The sequence below is a fragment of the Theropithecus gelada genome, chromosome 3, assembly GCF_003255815.1.
Source record: "Theropithecus gelada isolate Dixy chromosome 3, Tgel_1.0, whole genome shotgun sequence".
In the NCBI taxonomy this organism is placed as follows: domain Eukaryota; kingdom Metazoa; phylum Chordata; class Mammalia; order Primates; family Cercopithecidae; genus Theropithecus; species Theropithecus gelada.
The window spans coordinates 1172370-1189377 of record NC_037670.1 but is presented as its reverse complement, the minus strand read 5'-3'; the positions used below and the strand labels follow the sequence as shown (position 1 = coordinate 1189377).

At 45.5% G+C, this 17008-nt stretch overlaps 1 pseudogene; it reads left to right on the top strand.

Moving 5' to 3' along the window:
• The window catches only part of LOC112620577, a 32278-nt pseudogene extending 15349 nt beyond the window's left edge, over positions 1–16929 (top strand).
• Positions 16930–17008: the final 79 nt, after the last annotated feature.

Genomic DNA, 17008 nt, shown 5'->3' with positions numbered 1-17008 from the left:
GATAACTCACAATAGCATACTTACTTGCCTTAAAATATGTGAATTTACATAGATGCTGCCATTTTAAAGTATAATTTTTATAACATTTTGGGACTAGAATTCTTTTTCCTGAAGGGACACGTTTTCTGTTTTATAATGAAAGTCAGCTGGAACATAAGATTCTGCACATAATAGTTTACTTTAGAGACAAATTTTCAGTATCTTTTTGCTTATAAATGAGTTGTGTTGTTATTAAAAAGCAACTTTATTCAATTATGTTTCTTTCTTTATTTTATACTCTGCCTCATTTCTTGTTGATCTGAGACAACTTACAGTGAGAATACATATGATAAAATAAAAATTAAAAAAACAAAAACTGGGAGTTAAAAGTAAGAAGTCAAGGTAAGGGGAAATAAAACGAACACAAACTGTCCAGACCCAAGCGGTTAAGAGTTGACTTTCAGGCCAGGGACAGTGGCTCATGCCTGTAATCCCAGCACTCTGGGAGGCCAAGTCGGGCGGATCAAGAGGTCAGGAGATTGAGACCATCCTGGCCAAGATGGTGAAACCTCATCTCTACTAAAAATACAAAAATTAGCTGGGCGTGGTGGTGCTTGCCTGTAATCCCAGCTACTAGGGAGGCTGAGGCAGGAGAATCGTTTGAACCCAGGAGTCAGAGGTTGTGGTGAGCCGAGATCGAACCACTGCACTGCAGCCTGGCTACAAAGTGAGACTCCATCTCAAAAAAAAAAAAAAAAAAGAAAAAGAAAAAAAGAAAAAGTTTATCTGTATAAAGAGAACAATGGGGTTTTTGTTTTGTTTTGTTTTGTTTTGTTTGAGACAGAGTTTCGCTCTTGTTACCCAAGCTGGAGTGCAGTGGCGCGATCTGGTCTCGCATTCCTGACCTCATGATCTGCTCGCCTCAGTCTTCCAAAGTGTTGGGATGACAGGCATGAGCCACCGCACCCGGCCCCATCGGTATAATTTTGAAAATATTTATCCATGTTGTAGCATGTATCAGTAATTCATTTCTTTTTATTACTGAGTAGTGTTCCATTGTAGGGATATACCACAATTTGTTTAGCTATTTATCTGTTGATGAACATTTGGGTTTTTTCTAGTGTTGGGAAGTCACAAATAAAGCTGCTGTGATTATGTTTTCATTTCTCTTGGATAAAACTCCAAGATTGGGATTGCTGGGTCTTTTTTGTTTTTGTTTTTGTTTTGTTTTGTTTTGTTTTGAGATGGAGTTTCACTCTTGTTGCCCAGGCTGGAGTGCAATGGCACAATCTTGGCTCACTGCAACTTCTGCCTTCCGGGTTCAAGCCATTCTCCTGCCTCAGCCTCCCTAATAGCTGGGATTACAGGCATACGCGACCATGCCCAGCTAATTTTGTATTTTCAGTAGAGACAGGGTTACACTATGTTGGTCAGGCTGGTTTTGAACTCCTGACCTCAGGTGATCTGCCTGCCTCAGCCTCCCAAAATTTTGGGATTACAGGCATGAGCCACCACACCCAGCCTTATACGTATATGTTTAGCTTTATAAGAAACTGCAGGCCCAGTGTGGCGGCTCACAGCTGTCATCTCGGCACTTTGGGAGGCCTATGTGGGAGGATCCCTTGAGGCCATGAGTTCAAGGTTAGCCTGGGCAACATAGTGAGACCCTGTTTCTAGAAAAAATAAAAAATTAGCTAGACATGGTGGTGTGCATCTGTAGTCCCCACTACTCAGGAAGCTAAGGCTGGAGTGCAGTAGTGTGATCTTGGCTTACTGCAACCTCTACCTCCTGGGTTCAAGTGATTCTCCTGTCTCAGCCTCCTGAGTAGCTGGGATTACAGGTGCGGGCCACCACACCTGGCTAATTTTTGTATGTTTAGTAGAGACAGGGTTTTGCCACGTTGGCCAGGCTGGTCTTGAATTCCCGACCTCAGGTAATCCACCTCAACCTCCCAAAGTGCTGGGTTTTCAGGCGTGAGACACCGTGCCTGGCCAGCAGTTTACTCCTCACCTTAATTTTAAAAATCAGTGTCAACTATGTGGCATGCAGAAGATCTCAGCTTCCCAGAATAGCCAGTTATATTATATATCATTTCAATTTCAACTTCTACCTCAGCTTCAAGGAGTACGTGTGCAAGTTTGTTACATGGGTATATCACACGATGCTGAGGTTTGGGGTATGAGTGATGCCATCACCCAGGGTTTGAGCACAGTACCCAATAGGTAGTTTCTCAGTCCTTGCCCTCCTTCCCCTGCCTTCTTGTAGTCCTTAGTATCTTTTTTGTTTTGTTTTGTTGGTTTTTTTTTTTTTTTTTTTAATGTGGAGTCTTGCTCTGTTGCCCAGGTTGGAGTGCAATGGTGTGATCTCGGCCTCCGCCTCCCGGGTTCGAGTGATTCTCCTGCCTCAGCCTCCTGAGTAGCTGGGATTACAGGTGCCTGCCACCATGCCTCACTAATTTTTGTATTTTTAGTAGAGACGGGGTTTTACCATGTTGACCAGGCTGGTCTTGAGCTCCTGATCTCAGGTGATTCACCTGCCTTGGCCTCCCAAACGCTGGGATTACAGGTGTGAGATACCGCATCTGGCCATTAGTGTCTGTTTTCAGAATCTACTATGTACTCTTTCAGTGCCTGGGGACCTGAACAAATTTATCCCTACTACCAAAGCAAGTAAGCTTGGTTCTCGCAACTATGTGTGACCTTCACAACCTCTGTACCAGCTTTTATTTTTTCTTACACAAGTGAAGACAAGAGGTCAGTTCTAACAAAAGGTGAAGGAAGCAAGGTGACCTTAGACGTCTCTTGAAAGATACAGAGATTGAGAAGTTGGGAAAGCGTTTGTTTGGGCAAGGAACTTTTTTTTTTTTTCCTCTTACCCAAAATCAGGCCTCCGAAGGCTGGTCCTGCAGGAAAACTTGCTTTTGTACTTTGGAACTAGGGGCGAGAAGGCCTTGTCAGCAGTAGTTTTTTTTTTTTTTTCTAAAATCAGTTGTCCCTTTGCTTGCCCCACATGAACTAGCTGGAGCAAGCCAGGCAGAAGTTCTGTGTTCTGTTCTGAGCTGCAGAAGGCAGTGGTCCGGATGGGGCCTGGGAGCCGCTGTGTCTGAGAATCTGAGAATAGACCTACCCACCGGGATGTATTCTACCCCTGGCCCTGCCCTCTCCCTCCCTGTTAGAGCCAAATATGAAGAATCCAGAGTCCAGTCTCCGGCAATGATTTTTCCGTGTGTGGAATTCTAATGTACACAATTTACTTTGAAGCAACTGAACTTACTCAGCAGATTTTTTTCCCCTACAGCCACAAGAATTTTAAATATGCAGGAATTGTGAGTCACTCCTAGTGGAGACAATGAAAAGAGGAGGAAATTGGCCAGGCGTGGTGGCTCACACCAGTCATTCCATCACTTTGGGAGGCCGAGGCAGGTGGATCACTTGAGGTCAGGAGTTTGAGACCAGCCTGGCCAACATGGTGAAGCCCTGGCTCTATTAAAAATACAAAAGAATTAGCCAGGTATGGTGGCAGGCGCCTGTAATCCCAGCTACTCGGGAGGTAGGAGAATCACTTGAACCTAGGAGGCAGAGGTTGCAGTGATCTAAGATCACATCACTGTACTCCAGCCTGGACGACAGAGTGAGACCCCGTCTCAAAATAAAAATAAAAATAGAAATAGAAATAAAAACGAGGAAATCAGAAGTGTACAGAGAAGTAAAGCATTTTGCAGAGCAGGATGGGAAGCGCAAAAAGGAGCTGTGGCTGAGTTTCCTGTGCTGCTCAATCAAACAGGGAGGGCGTTGATACTCTTGTAACCCAACAGGTGAAGGCCATCTCCCCTGGCCTGACCATTTCATGGGCAGAATTAAGGTCCTAAAATCCTGCTCGCTCTCCTAGGGAGGGTGTGGGAAAAGAATCAGCCTTCCAAGTAAATTCAATGTAAAGTGAGTCCCTAACATTCTATTTTGGCCAGCACGGTGGCTCACACTTGTAATCCCAGCACTTTGGGAAGCCGAGATGGGAGGATCACTTGAGGCCAGGAATTCAAGACCAGCCTGGGTAACATAGTAAGACCTCATCTCTATAATAATAATAATAACTTAGCTGGTGTGGTGGTGCATGCCTGTAGTCTCTGCTACTCAGTAGGCTGAGGCGGGAGGATCACTTCAGCCCAGGAGGTTGAGGCTGCAGGGAGCTATGATTAGACCATTGGCACTCCAGTATGGGCGACGAGTGAGACCTTGTCTCTAAAAAAGCCAAAAATATTCTGTTTTCTCTTTGAGACCACATTACAACCCAGGAGGCAGGTGTCAAGAATTCTGACTTGTAAATCAGGCCTAGTGTTCAGCTGGGGATGTGTAAATCAGTTCTCACCTTCACTGGAGGAAATGTACATTTCCTTTCAAATTCAAGGCTGATGGTCTTGTTTTTTTTTTTTTTTTTTTTGGAGACAGGATCTCACTCTGTCGCTGAAGTGCTGAGGCCTGATCTCAGCTCTCTGCACCTTTGAACTCCTGGGCTCAAGCTATCCTCCCACCTCAGGCTCTTGAGTGTCTGGGACCACAGACGTGCACCACCATGCCCCACCAATTTTTTTTTTTTTTTAAGAGAAGGAATCTCACTATATTCCCCAGGCTGGTCTCAAACTCCTGGGCTCAAGCGATCCTTCTGTCTCAGCCTCCCAAAGTGAGACACACTTGTGGGATTATTACAAGTGTGAGCCACTGCACCTGGCCAATCTCATTGAATCTATGGCTAGTGTCAGTGGTTGGAAAGAGGTTCAAGTACCTGTTTTTTTTTTTGTTTGTTTGTTTGTTTGTTTTGAGATGGAGTCTCACTCTTGTTGCCCAGGCTGGAGTGCAGTAGTGCAATCTCGGCTCACAGCAACCTCCGCCTCCCGGGTTCAAGCGATTCTCCTGCCTCAGCCTCCTCCTGAGTAGCTGGGATTACAGGCACCTGGCTAATTTTTGTACTTGTAGTGGAGACAGGGTTTTTCCATGTTGGCCAGGCTGGTCTTGAACTCCTGACCGCCTCAGCCTCACAAAGTGATGGGATTACAGGTGTGAGCCACCACGTCCAGCCAAAGTACCTGGTTTTTCAAACATGTCCAGTAATTATTTGTCTGATCATCTCAACAAGACTGGAATCTTCTTGAAGTTGGTGCACATGCATTCCTCTCTCAGGTCTTTTGTCAGGGTTCCTGGGGACTGGTTTTGAGGTTCTGGTACCTTCAGTCATTCTCAGGAGCATTGCCCATTCTTAGTTATGTTGTGTTGCTTCATGCACCTTCTGTTTTTTGTTTTTTTTTTAAATTTTTTTCCGAGACGGAGTTTTGCTCTTGTTGCCCAGGCTGAAGTGCAATAGCGCGATCTCGGCTCACTGCAAACTCCACTTCCCAGGTTCAAGTGATTCTCCTGCCTCAGCCTCCCAAGTAGCTGGGGTTACAGGCATGCACCACCATGTCCAGCTAATTTTGTATTTTTAGTAGAGACGGGGTTTCTCCCTGTTGGTCAGGCTTGTCTCAAACTCCTGACCGCAGGTGATCCACCCGCCTTGGCCTCCCTAAGTGCTGGGATTACAGGTGTGAGCCACCATGCCTGGCCTGCTCAGGCACTTTCTATTTATTTATTTATTTATTAATTATTATTATTATACTTTAAGTTCTAGGGTACATGTGCATAACGTGCAGGTTTGTTACATATGTATACTTGTGCCATGTTGGTGTGCTGCACCCATCAACTCGTCAGCACCCATCAACTCGTCATTTGCATCAGGTATAACTCCCAATGCAATCCCTCCCCCCCCTCCCCGCCTCCCCATGATAGGCCCCGGTGTGTGATGTTCCCCTTCCCAAGTCCAAGTGATCTCAGTGTTCAGTTCCCACCTATGAGTGAGAACATGCGGTGTTTGGTTTTCTGTTCTTGTGATAGTTTGCTAAGAATGATGGTTTCCAGCTGCATCCATGTCCCTACAAAGGACACAAACTCATCCTTTTTTATGGCTGCATAGTATTCCATGGTGTATATGTGTCAGGCACTTTCTTAAAAAGTTCTTTAGCTTATCCCGCTTATCTCATTTTAGCTCCTCTTACACCATTTGTCTGTTTCTGACTTCCTCTTCACTCACTTGTGGTTCATTCTCCATACTTAGTGGAATTGCCCTACAGTAAGCCCTGCATCTCTGCCGATAGACCTGCTGACTTCAAGCTCTTTGCAGCGAGCCTGCCTGTATGAATTAGCTTGATTCCTGCTGGACCAAAGTCAAATGAGTGGTTTATTTTATTTTTTTCTTTTTATTTTTAATCTTTTTTTTAATAGAGACAGGGTTTCACCATATTGGCCAGGCTGGTCTTGAATGCCTAGCCTTAAACAATCCCGTCTTGGCCTCCCAAAGTGCTGGGATTACAGTCATGAGCCACCACGCCGACCCTTTTTGAGTTTTTTTCTTTTTTCTTTTTTTTTTTTTTAGGTGGAGGCTCGCTCTGTCACCCAGGCTGGAGTGCAGTGCAGTGGTACGATCTTGGCTCACTGCAACCTCCACCTCCCGGGTTTAAGCGATTCTCTCACCTCAGCCTCCTGAGTAGCTGAGACCAGCCTGGGCAACATGACAAAACACTGTCTCTACTAAAAATACAAAAAATTAGCTGGGCATCATGGTGCATGCCTATAGTCCCAACAGCTCAGGAGGCTGAAGTGGGAGAGTCGCTTGAGCCAGGGAGGCAGAGGTTGCAGTGAGCTGAGATTATACCACTCTCCTCCAGCCTGGGTGACAGAATGAGGCCTTAACTCAAAAAAAAAAAAAAAAAGCATGTGTGTGCATGTGATTAATGTGTGTGTATAAAAATGTGTGTGTGTGTGTGTATGTGTATTTGTAGGGAATGTGGTTGGTAAAATACATAGGCATAGGATCCAAATCATGAAGGGCATAAATTGCGTAATAAAGACATTATGTTAATTGGCTGGGTGCAGTGGCTCTGGTGGGGCCCGGTGGCTCACATGGGTAATCCCAGCACTTTGGGAGGCTGAGGCAGGCAGATGACTTGAGGTCAGGAGTTCGAGACCAGCCTGGCCAACATGGTGAAACCCCATCTCTACTACAAATACAAAAATTAAATGGGCATGGTGGCAGGTGCCTGTAATCCCAGCTACTTGGGAGGCTGAGGCAGGAGAATTGCTTAAACCTGGGAGGCAGAAGTTGTAATGAGTCAAAATTGTGCCATTGCACTCCAGCCTGGGTGACAGAGCGAGACTCTTTCTCAAAAAAAAAAAAAAAAAAAAAAAAAAATTTATTAGTAGACATTGAAATTTGAATTTCATTTTTATTTTTTATTATTATTATTGCTTTTAAGACAGGGTCTTTCTGTCACCCAGGCTGGAGTGCGGTGTCATGGCTGTAGCTCACTGCAGTCTCAAACTCCTGTGCTCAAGCAATCCTTCTGACTAATCTTCCTTAGTCTCCTGAGTAGCTAGGTCTATAGGCGCATGCCACCACACCTGGCTAATTGAAAAAATCCTTTTGTAGAGATGGGGTCTTGCTATGTTGCCAGATTGGTATTGAACTCCTGGCTTCAAGTAATCCTCCTGCCTCAGCCTCCCCAAGTGCTAGGGTACAGGTGTGAGCCACTGCGGTCAGCCTGAAATTTGAATTTCGTTAATTTTTACATGTTAAAAAATATTATTCTTCTATTGAGTTTTTTTCCCAACTGTTTAAAATGTAAAAGTCAGCCGGGCATGGTGGCTCACACCTGTAGTCCCAGCTACTTAAGAGGCCAAGATGGAAGTTTGAGGCTGCAGTGAGCTATGATGGCACCACTGCACTCCAGCTTGGGTGACAGAAAAAAAGAAGTAAAATAAAATGTAAAAATCATTCTTACTTGTGAGCCATACAAAACCAGATGGCAGGGTAGATTTGGCCTACAAGCCATAGCTTGCTGACCCTTGACTTAAAAGATTTTTTTTTTCCAGGTCGACTTTAAATGGCATTATTCTGCCAACTGCATTGGTTGGAAATCAGTTGAGCAGTGGGTTGGTCAGCTGCTTTGAGTCTGTTTTTAACCACAGTCTATTCTAAATATAGACTACTTACATCATCTGTGTAGCCTTGTATATGACATATTAGTCTCTGATGGGAGGCTGGGGTAGGCCACCTTGAGGATCCCTTTCACCCTAATTCTAGTCCAAAGCTTTTCTAAAAAATAAAGGCCAGGCATGGGGGCTCATGCTTGTAATCCCAGCACTTTGGGAGACCTAGGTGGGACGATTGCTTGAGTCCAGGAGTTCAAGACCAGTCTGACCAACATAGCAAGACCCCCATCTCTACAAAAAAAATTTTAAAAATTAGCCTGGTGTAGTGGTGTGTGCCTGTAGTCCCAGCTACTTGGGAGGCTGAGGCAGGAAGATCGCTTGAGCCCGGGAGTTGGAGGCTGCAATGAGTCATGATCGCACCACTGCACTCCAGCCTGAGTGACAGAGTGAGAACTTGTGTCAAAAAAAATTCTTTTTGAATCTCTGTCCTCTGCACTCCAGCCTGGGTGACAGAGTGAGAACTTGTCTCAAAAAAATTCTTTTTGAATCTCTGTCCTCTGCAGCTTGTGCAGCAGTGTGCCTCCCAGAATTTCTTCCTGTAACTTCACCGTTTTCCTTCTCCTGCCCAGGTTCAAATCAGGACATAAAGGTGGTGGTCCTGTAGGCTCTGTCCTTAGCGCTCTTCTCTTCTCCCTCTCTCTATTCTCCCTGATCTTTATTTTTATTATTATTCTTTTTCTTTTTCTTTTTTTTTTTTGAGATAGAGTCTCGCTCTGTCGCCCAGACAGGAGTACAGTGGCACGATATCGGCTGACTGCAAGCTTTGCCTCCCAGGTTAGGTGATTCTCCTGCCTCAGCCTCCCGAGTAGCTGGGACTATGGGCGCCCGCCACCATGCCCAGCTAATTTTTTGTATTTTTAGTAAAGATGGGGTTTCACCGTGTTAGCCAGGATGGTTTCGATGTCCTGACTTCGTGATCTGCCCGCCTTGGCCTCCCAAAGTGCTGGGATTACAGGTGTGAGCCACCGCGCCTAGCCTATTTTTTATTATTTTTTATTTTCTTGAGACAGGGTCTCGCTCTGTCGCCCATGCTGGAGTGCAGTGGTATGATCTTGGCTCACTGCAATCTCTGCCTTCCAGGTTCAAGTGATTCTCCTGCCTCGGCCTTCCGAGTAGCTGGGACTACAGGTGCACACCACCCTTCCCGGCTAATTTTTGTATTTTTAGTAGAGATGGGGTTCTGTCATGTTGACCAAGCTGGTCTTGAACTCCTGTCCTCAAGTGATCTTCCCGCCTCAGCCTCCCAGAGTGCTGGGATTACAGGCGTGAGCCACTGTGCCTGGCCTCTCTCTGGACTTTAATCAGATCACATCTTCAACTAGCACCTCTACATTGGCAACATTGTGTATGTTTAGCCCTTACATTTAGCTCTGACCTTTCTTCTGAGGCTTAGAGCCTTTCCCAATATCTGGAAGTTAAAGTCTAAACTCCTTAGCCTGGCCCTAGGATCCGCTGAGTCTGAACTCCTGATGCACTGCCAGGCTCCTGGGCCAAGTCACAGGGTAGCTGCCAGCAGGTCATCTGCTTCTTCCTCCTCCTTGTCTTTGCTCACGCTCCTCCCTCTGCCATCACAAGCCTCTCTCCTTGTCTCCACCTCCCTCCCTCTCCTCCCAGTACACACCAAGTCAATGCCCTGCCCTTCGACAACCCACTCAGAGGACCACTTACCTGTCAGATTCAGCTCAAATATCTGTGCCTCCTTGAAGCCTTTTCTTTTTTCTCTGCTTTTATTTTCTTTTCCTTTTCTTTCCTTTCCTTTCCTTTCCTTCTTTTCTATTCTCTTCTCTTCTCTCTTTTCTTTTCTTTTCTCTTCTTTTGTTAGAATCAGGGTCTTGCTGTGTTGCCTAGGCTGGAGTGCAGTGGCGTGATCTCAGCTCACTTCAGCCTCCACCTCCTGGGTTCAAGTGATTCTCCTGCCTCAGCCTCCCAAGTAGCTGGGATTACAGGCTTGCACCACCACCGCCAGCTAATTTTTTGCATTATTATTTTTAGTAGAGACTCGGTTTCTGTATGTTGCCCAGGCTGGTCTTGAACTCCTGGCCTCAAACAATCCTCCTGCCTTTGCCTCCCAAAGTGCTGGGATTACAGGCAAGAGACATCATGCCCAGTCTGAAGCCCTGTTTCATAGATAAGGCTAAACATTTTTCCTGTGTGCCCATAAAGCCTTATGCACACCTCCGCTTTAATGCTTGCTTTCTTGCTACAATTAGGTAAAAAATAATTGAATATTGGTTCAACATTATATATATATATATATACACACACACACACACACACATACGTATATATGTGTGTGTGTGTGTGTGTGTGTGTGTGGTTTCTCTGTCTCTGCCTCCTGGTTTCCAGCGATTCTCCTGCCTCAGCCTCCTGGGTAGCTGGGATTACCGGCACATGCCACCACACCCGGCTAATTTTTACTTTTTTATTTTTAGTAGAGAAGGGGTTTCACCTTGTTGGCCAAGCTGGTCTGGAACTCCTGACCTCAGGAGATCCACCTGCCTCAGCTTCCCAAAGTGCTGGGATTACAGGCATGAGCCACCGTGCCCGGCCTCAACATCAAATGTATTTAAAAGTTGGTACCAGCCGGACACAGTGGTTCATGCCTATAATCCCAACATTTTGGGAGGCCAAGGTGGGCAGATCGCCTGAGGTCAGGAGTTTGAGACCAGCCTGGCCAACATGGTGAAACCCATCTCTACTAAAAATAAAAATAAAAAAATTAGCCGGGTGTGGTGGCACGTGCCTGTAATCCCAGCTACTCAGAAGGCTGAGGCACGAGAATCACTTAAACCTGGGAGGTGGAAGTTGCAGTAAGCTGAGATCATACCACTGCCCTCCAGCCTGGGCAACAGAGTAAGACTCCATCAAGAAAAAAAAAAGAAGAAGAAGAAGAAAAAAGAAATTGGTGTCATGTGGGAAGTAAAAAAAAAAAAAAGGAAAAAGAAATGAATGAATTCATGAGTACACTCTTATGTGGCCTGCACTGACTTTCACACAAATTAGATTGGCTTAGTAAGCAAGATGGGATATTTTCATAATTTTATTTGATGTATTTAAATGCATTTATCTTTTTTTTCTGTAGGAGGAAAATTCTTCCAAGGATGGTCTCCCACTCAGAGCTGAGGAAGCTTTTCTACTCAGCAGATGCAGTGTGTTTTGATGTTGACAGTACGGTCATCAGAGAAGAAGGAATCAGTGAGCTAGCCAAAATCTGTGGCGTTGAGGACATGGTGTCAGAAATGTAGGGATAGCATTTATCCACTTTATGAAATGATAAAGAATTTCTGAAGAGTGATTGTTTTGGATGAAGTGCTAGACCCTGGCTATGGAACATGAACACTAGGCTTTTTCTTTCATTCCTTAGAGCTGAATTTGATATATTCATTCATTTATATAAATATTTATGGCAAATAAATATGGATAAGACATGTTCTTAGCTTGATCAGGGGAATGATGACCGTCACTAACCAAAGAAGATGGCTTGGGGGGCAGGGCCCAAGTGTCCAGCGGCTTTGTGTCATGGTTGAAAGTGTGGCCTTAGTGCTTCCCTGGAAAGGCTCAGAGCCTCTTGGTGGATCCTGGGTCAGAGGTTCTCCCTCTCTCCTGCCCTCCGGTCCTGCAGCTGGGCACCTCCCTCCACAGCCCCAGTCCCTCAGTCAGCACCATGTCATTTTCTTTTCTTTTTCTTTTTTTCTTTTTGAGATGGAGTGTCACTCTGTCACCAGGCTGGAGTGCAGTGGCGCAATCTCAGCTCACTGCAACCTCTGCCTCCCAGGTTCAAGCGATTATCCTGCCTCAGCCTCCTGAGTAGCTGGGACTACAGATGCCCGCCACCACACCCAGCTAATTTTTGTATTTTCAGTGGAGACAGGGTTTCACCAAGTTGGCCAGGATGGTCTCTATCTCCTAACTTCATGATCTGCCCACCTCAGCCTCCCAAAGTGTTGGGATTACAGGTATTAGCCACCATGTCTGGCCCTTTTTTTTTTTTTTTTTTTTTCTGAGACAGTCTGGCTCTGTTGTCCAGGCTGGAATACAGCAGTGCAATCTTGGCTAACTGCAACCTCTGCCTCCTGGATTCAAACAATTATCCTGCCTCAGCCTCCTGAGTACTTGGGATTACAGGCGTGCACCACCACGCCCAGCTAATTTTTGTGTTTTTAGTAGAGATGGGGTTTCACCATGTTGCCAGGCTGGTCTCAAACTCCTGACCTCGTGATCTGCCCACCTTGGCCTCCCAAAGTGCCGGGATTACAGGCATGAGCCAACGTGCCCGGCCAACATTTCATTTTCAGCTGCCTTTCATGGAAGAACGTTTAGCTTTTGGTATCTTTATGGATTTATGACAGCTCATGGCTTTCAAGAAAACTACCTATGGATAGGCTGTGTGACTTTTTTTTTTTTTTTTGAGATGGAGTCTCACTCTGTTATCCAGGCTGGGGTGCAGTGGCACGATCTCAGCTCACTGCAACCTCTGCCTCTGAGGTTCCAGCAATTCTCCTGTCTTAGCCTCCCAAGTAGCTGGGATTACAGGTGCCCACTACTACGCCCGGCTAATTTTTGCATTTTTTTAGTAGAGATGGGGTTTCGCCATATTGGCCAGGCTCGTCTCCAACTCCTGGCTTCAGGTGATCTGCCCACCTTAACTTCCCAAAGTTTTGGGATTATAAGCATGAGTCTCACTGCACCTGGCCTGTTAATGTTATTTTCAAGCAAACTTTCAAAAGTTTATTCCAAGGCCTTGCTCTCATAGCAGCAGAGCCTGTCTGTTGTACAGTGGGGCTCTTGGTAGCACCTTCCTTTTAGTGGATGTTATGCAGACCCGGGGCAGTAAAGCATGTTAACCTCGAGGACAGTGGACCTGGCTGCACTGATTGTTGGGTCTCCCTCCTAGGACACGGCCAGCCATGGGCGGGCAGTGCCTTTCAAAGCTGCTTTTATGGATCGCTTATCCCTCATCCAGCCCTCCAGGGAGCAGGTGCAGAGACTCATAGCAGAGCACCTTCCACACCTGACCCCCGGCATAAGGTAAGTGGAGCCCCTGCTCCAGGTGTGTTTCAGCACCAGTGTTGGGGTGCACCTCCTCCTGAAAGCATTTAACTATTGCTTTAGAGCGCCCTCTGGGTGGTTTATTTATTTTCAATTTTATTTTTAAATTTTATTATTACTTTTAATTAATTAATTAATTAATTGGTTTTTTTTGGAGGCAGAGTCTCGCTCTGTCACCCAGGCTGGAGTGCAATAGTGCGATCTCAGCTCACTGCAACTTGCACCTCCCAGGTTTAAGTGATTCTCCTGCCTCAGCCTCCCGAGTAGTTGGGATTTCAGGTGCCCACCACCATGCCAGGCTAGTTTTTGTATTTTTAGTAGAGACGGGGTTTCACCATGTTGATCCAGCTGGTCTCAAACTCCTGACCTCAGGTGATCCTCCCACCTCAGCCTCCCAAAGTGCTGGGATCACAGTTGTGAGCCACTGCACCCAGCAAAATTTTATGTGTTTATTTTCTTTGAGACAGTCTCGCTCTGTTGTCCTGGCTGGAGTGCAGTGGTGCAGTCTCAGCTCACTGCAAGTTCTGCATCCTAGGTTCACGCAATTCTCCTGCCTCAGCCTCCGGACTACCTGGGATTACAGGTGCCCGCCACCACACCTGGCTAATTTTTGTATTTTTAGTAGAGACGGGTTTTGCCATGTTGTCCAGGCTGGTCTCGAACTGTTGACCTCAAGTGCTCCACCTGCCTCAGCCTCCCAAAGTGCTGGGATTACAGGTGTGAGCCACTGCACTCGGCCTATTATTATTTTTTTAGAGTCAGAGTCTCATTCTGTTGCCCAGGTTGGAGTACAGTGGTATAATCATGGCTCACTGCAGCCTCAAACTCCTGAGGTCAAGTGGCTCTCCCACCTTAGCCTCCTTAGTAGTGGGGACTACAGGTGCATGCCACCATGCCCAGCTAATTAAAAAAAATTTTTTTTTGAGACAGGGTCTCACTTTGTCACCCAGGCTGGAGTGCAGTGGCATGAACACAGCTCACTGCAGCATCAAACTTCTAGGCTCAAGGGATCTTCCTGTCTCAGCTTCCTAAGTACCTGGGAGTACAGACATAGGCCACCATGCCAATTTTTTTTTTTTTTTAAATTTATAGACACAGGATCTCACTGTGTCGCCCAGGCTGATCTTGGACTTGTGACCTCAAGTGATCAATTTTCTCACCTCAGCCTCCCAAAGTGTTGGAATCATAGGTTTGAGCCACTATACCCAGCCTTTAAAACATTTTTTGTAGAGATGGGGTCTTGCTATATTGCCCAGGCTATTCTCAAGCTCCTGGCCTCAAGTGATTTTCTACCTCAGCCTCCCAAAGTGCTGGAATTAAAGGCGCAGTCTGTGTGGTTCTTTTGGCACTTACACATGGTGTTGTCTGGCCAGTTGTCTGGTCCTGTCCATTTCTACCTTTCCTCTTTCTCCAGGGAAAACCTAAGCTTTCCTTGTTTGTCCTCATCTTATGTTTTTCTGGGTCCATGGGCAGAGTAGAGTTGTGGAATTGTTTCCTAAAGGAGCCAAGCCCTACCCATTGATTTCTAAGTGCATATAGAAAAACACATATAAGGCCGGCCGTGGTGGCCTTAGCACTTGTAATCCCAGCACTTTGGGAGGCCGAGGTGGGCAGATCATGAGGTCAAGAGTTTGAGAGTAACCTGATGAACATGGTGAAACCCCGTCTCTACTAAAATACAAAAATTAGGCCGGGCACCGTGGCTCATGCCTGTAATCAAAACACTTTGGGAGGCCGAGGTGGGTGGATCACTTGAGGTCAGGAGTTTGAGACCAGCCTGACGAACATGGTGAAACCCCAACTCTACTAAAAAAATACAAAAATTAGCCAGGCGTGGTGGTGGGTACTTGTAATCCCAGCAACTCAAGAGACTGAGGCAAGAGAATCGCTTGAACCCAGGTGGCAGAGGTTGCAGTGAGCTGAGATCGAGCCACTGCACTCCAGCCGGAGCAACAGAGTGAGACCCTGTCTCAAAAAAAAAAAAAAAAAAAAAAAATTCACTATCAGTCACTCCTTAATATAGGTGGAGATCTGAGATAATATAACAGCTGTGGCACCGTTATGGACCAGAGAGGGGACAGGAGGCTTCCACAAGGGCAGCTGTAGTTCAGTAATCCGTTAACAAAAGTCTCCCTTCTAAAGTCTCCATCTTTTTTTTTTTTTTTTTTAAGACAGAGTCTCACCCTGTCACCCAGGCTGGAAGTGCAGTGGTGTGATATGGGCTCACTGCAGCCTCCACCTCCCAGCTTCAAGTGATTCTCCTGCCTCAGGCTCTCAAGTAGCTGGGACTACAGGAATGCACTGGCCTCCGAAAGTGCTGGGATTACAGGTATGAGCCACGGCGCTTGGCCAAGGGGGCTGATATTATTAAAACCAAATATTTTTTAAATGTAAATATGTTAATAGAACATTCTTGAATGGTCTAGAGATAGAGATCATTGAAAAAAGAAGTCAAGGCCAGGCACGTTGGCTCATGCCTGCAATCACAGCACTTTGGGAGGCCGAGGAAGGCAGATTGCCTGAGATAAGGAGTTCGAGATCAGCCTGGCCAACATAGTGAAACCCCGTCTCTATTAAAAATACAAAAATTAGCCAGGCATGGTGGCGGGCACTTGTAATCACAGCTACTCACGAGGCTGAGGCAGGAGAGTTGCTTAAACCTGGGAGGCAGAGGTTGCAGTGAGCCAAGATAGCGCCACTGCACTCCAGCCTGGGTGACAGAGTGAGACTGTCTCAAAAAAAAAAAAGAAAAAAGAAAAAGAAAAAAGAAGTCAAGACTGAGTGTGGTAATTACTGTAAGAATAGAAATAATTGACCAAAAATAAGCTGGATTTCCTCTTGGGTGACATTATATATTAACATTTTAAATTTAATATATTAAGGCTGGGCACTGTGGCTCACCTGTAATCCTGGAACTCTGGGAGGCTGAGGAGAGTGTATCACCTGAGGTCAGAAATTTGAGACCAGCCTGGCCAATGTGGTGAAACCTCATCTCTACTGAAAATACAAAACTTAGCCAGTGTGGTGGCATGTGCCTGTAATCCCAGCTACTGGGGAGGCTGAGACACAAGAATGGCTTGAACCTGGGAAGCGGAGGTTGCAGTGAGCCGAGATCACACCATTGCACTCCAGCCTGGGCAACAGAGCGAGACTCTGTCCCCAAAATAAATAAATAAATAAATAAATAAATTTTATGTATTACTATTTTATGATATTCTACCACCTCAACAAGGTTTGAGAATTACTGGAAGCTTAAAGGATACAACAAATTCACCCCTAGGTATTTATGACCTAATAGAGCCATCTCTACAATTGATATTTGTAATTTAAAGGCAAAGATTGGCTGGGTGTGGTAGCTCACACCCGTAATCCTAGCACTTTGGGAGGCCGAGGCAGGAGGATCACATGAGTCTAGGAGTTCCAGACCAACCTGGGCAACATATCAATACCCCATTTCTATAATCATAATCATAATATAAAAGGAAATAAAAGAAAAGCAAAGCTTGTTTATTCCCAGGAACAGGTATGGAGCTCCAGGCTGTGCGACTTTACCGAGAGCCATTTTTTGCCTTCTCAGTGACATATAAGTGAAGATATCATCTATGCAGAAAGCTGGCACTGGTAAGATACTTCTGTGGGTCTTTAACCCTGTTTTTACTGCTCTTTTAAGGTGGATATGCACGTTTTGATGACACGCAGCCAATAGCCAGATCTGGTGGAAAAGGAAAAGTGATTCGACTTTTAAAGGAAAAATTTCATTTTAAGAAAATAATCATGATTGGAGATGGAGCTGCAGACATGGAAGCCCGTCCTCCTGCTGTATGAAGGGTACTAATTTTTTTTTTCAGGTTGTGCTTTTGTTTTATTTATTTATTTATTTATTTATTTATTTATTTATTATTTC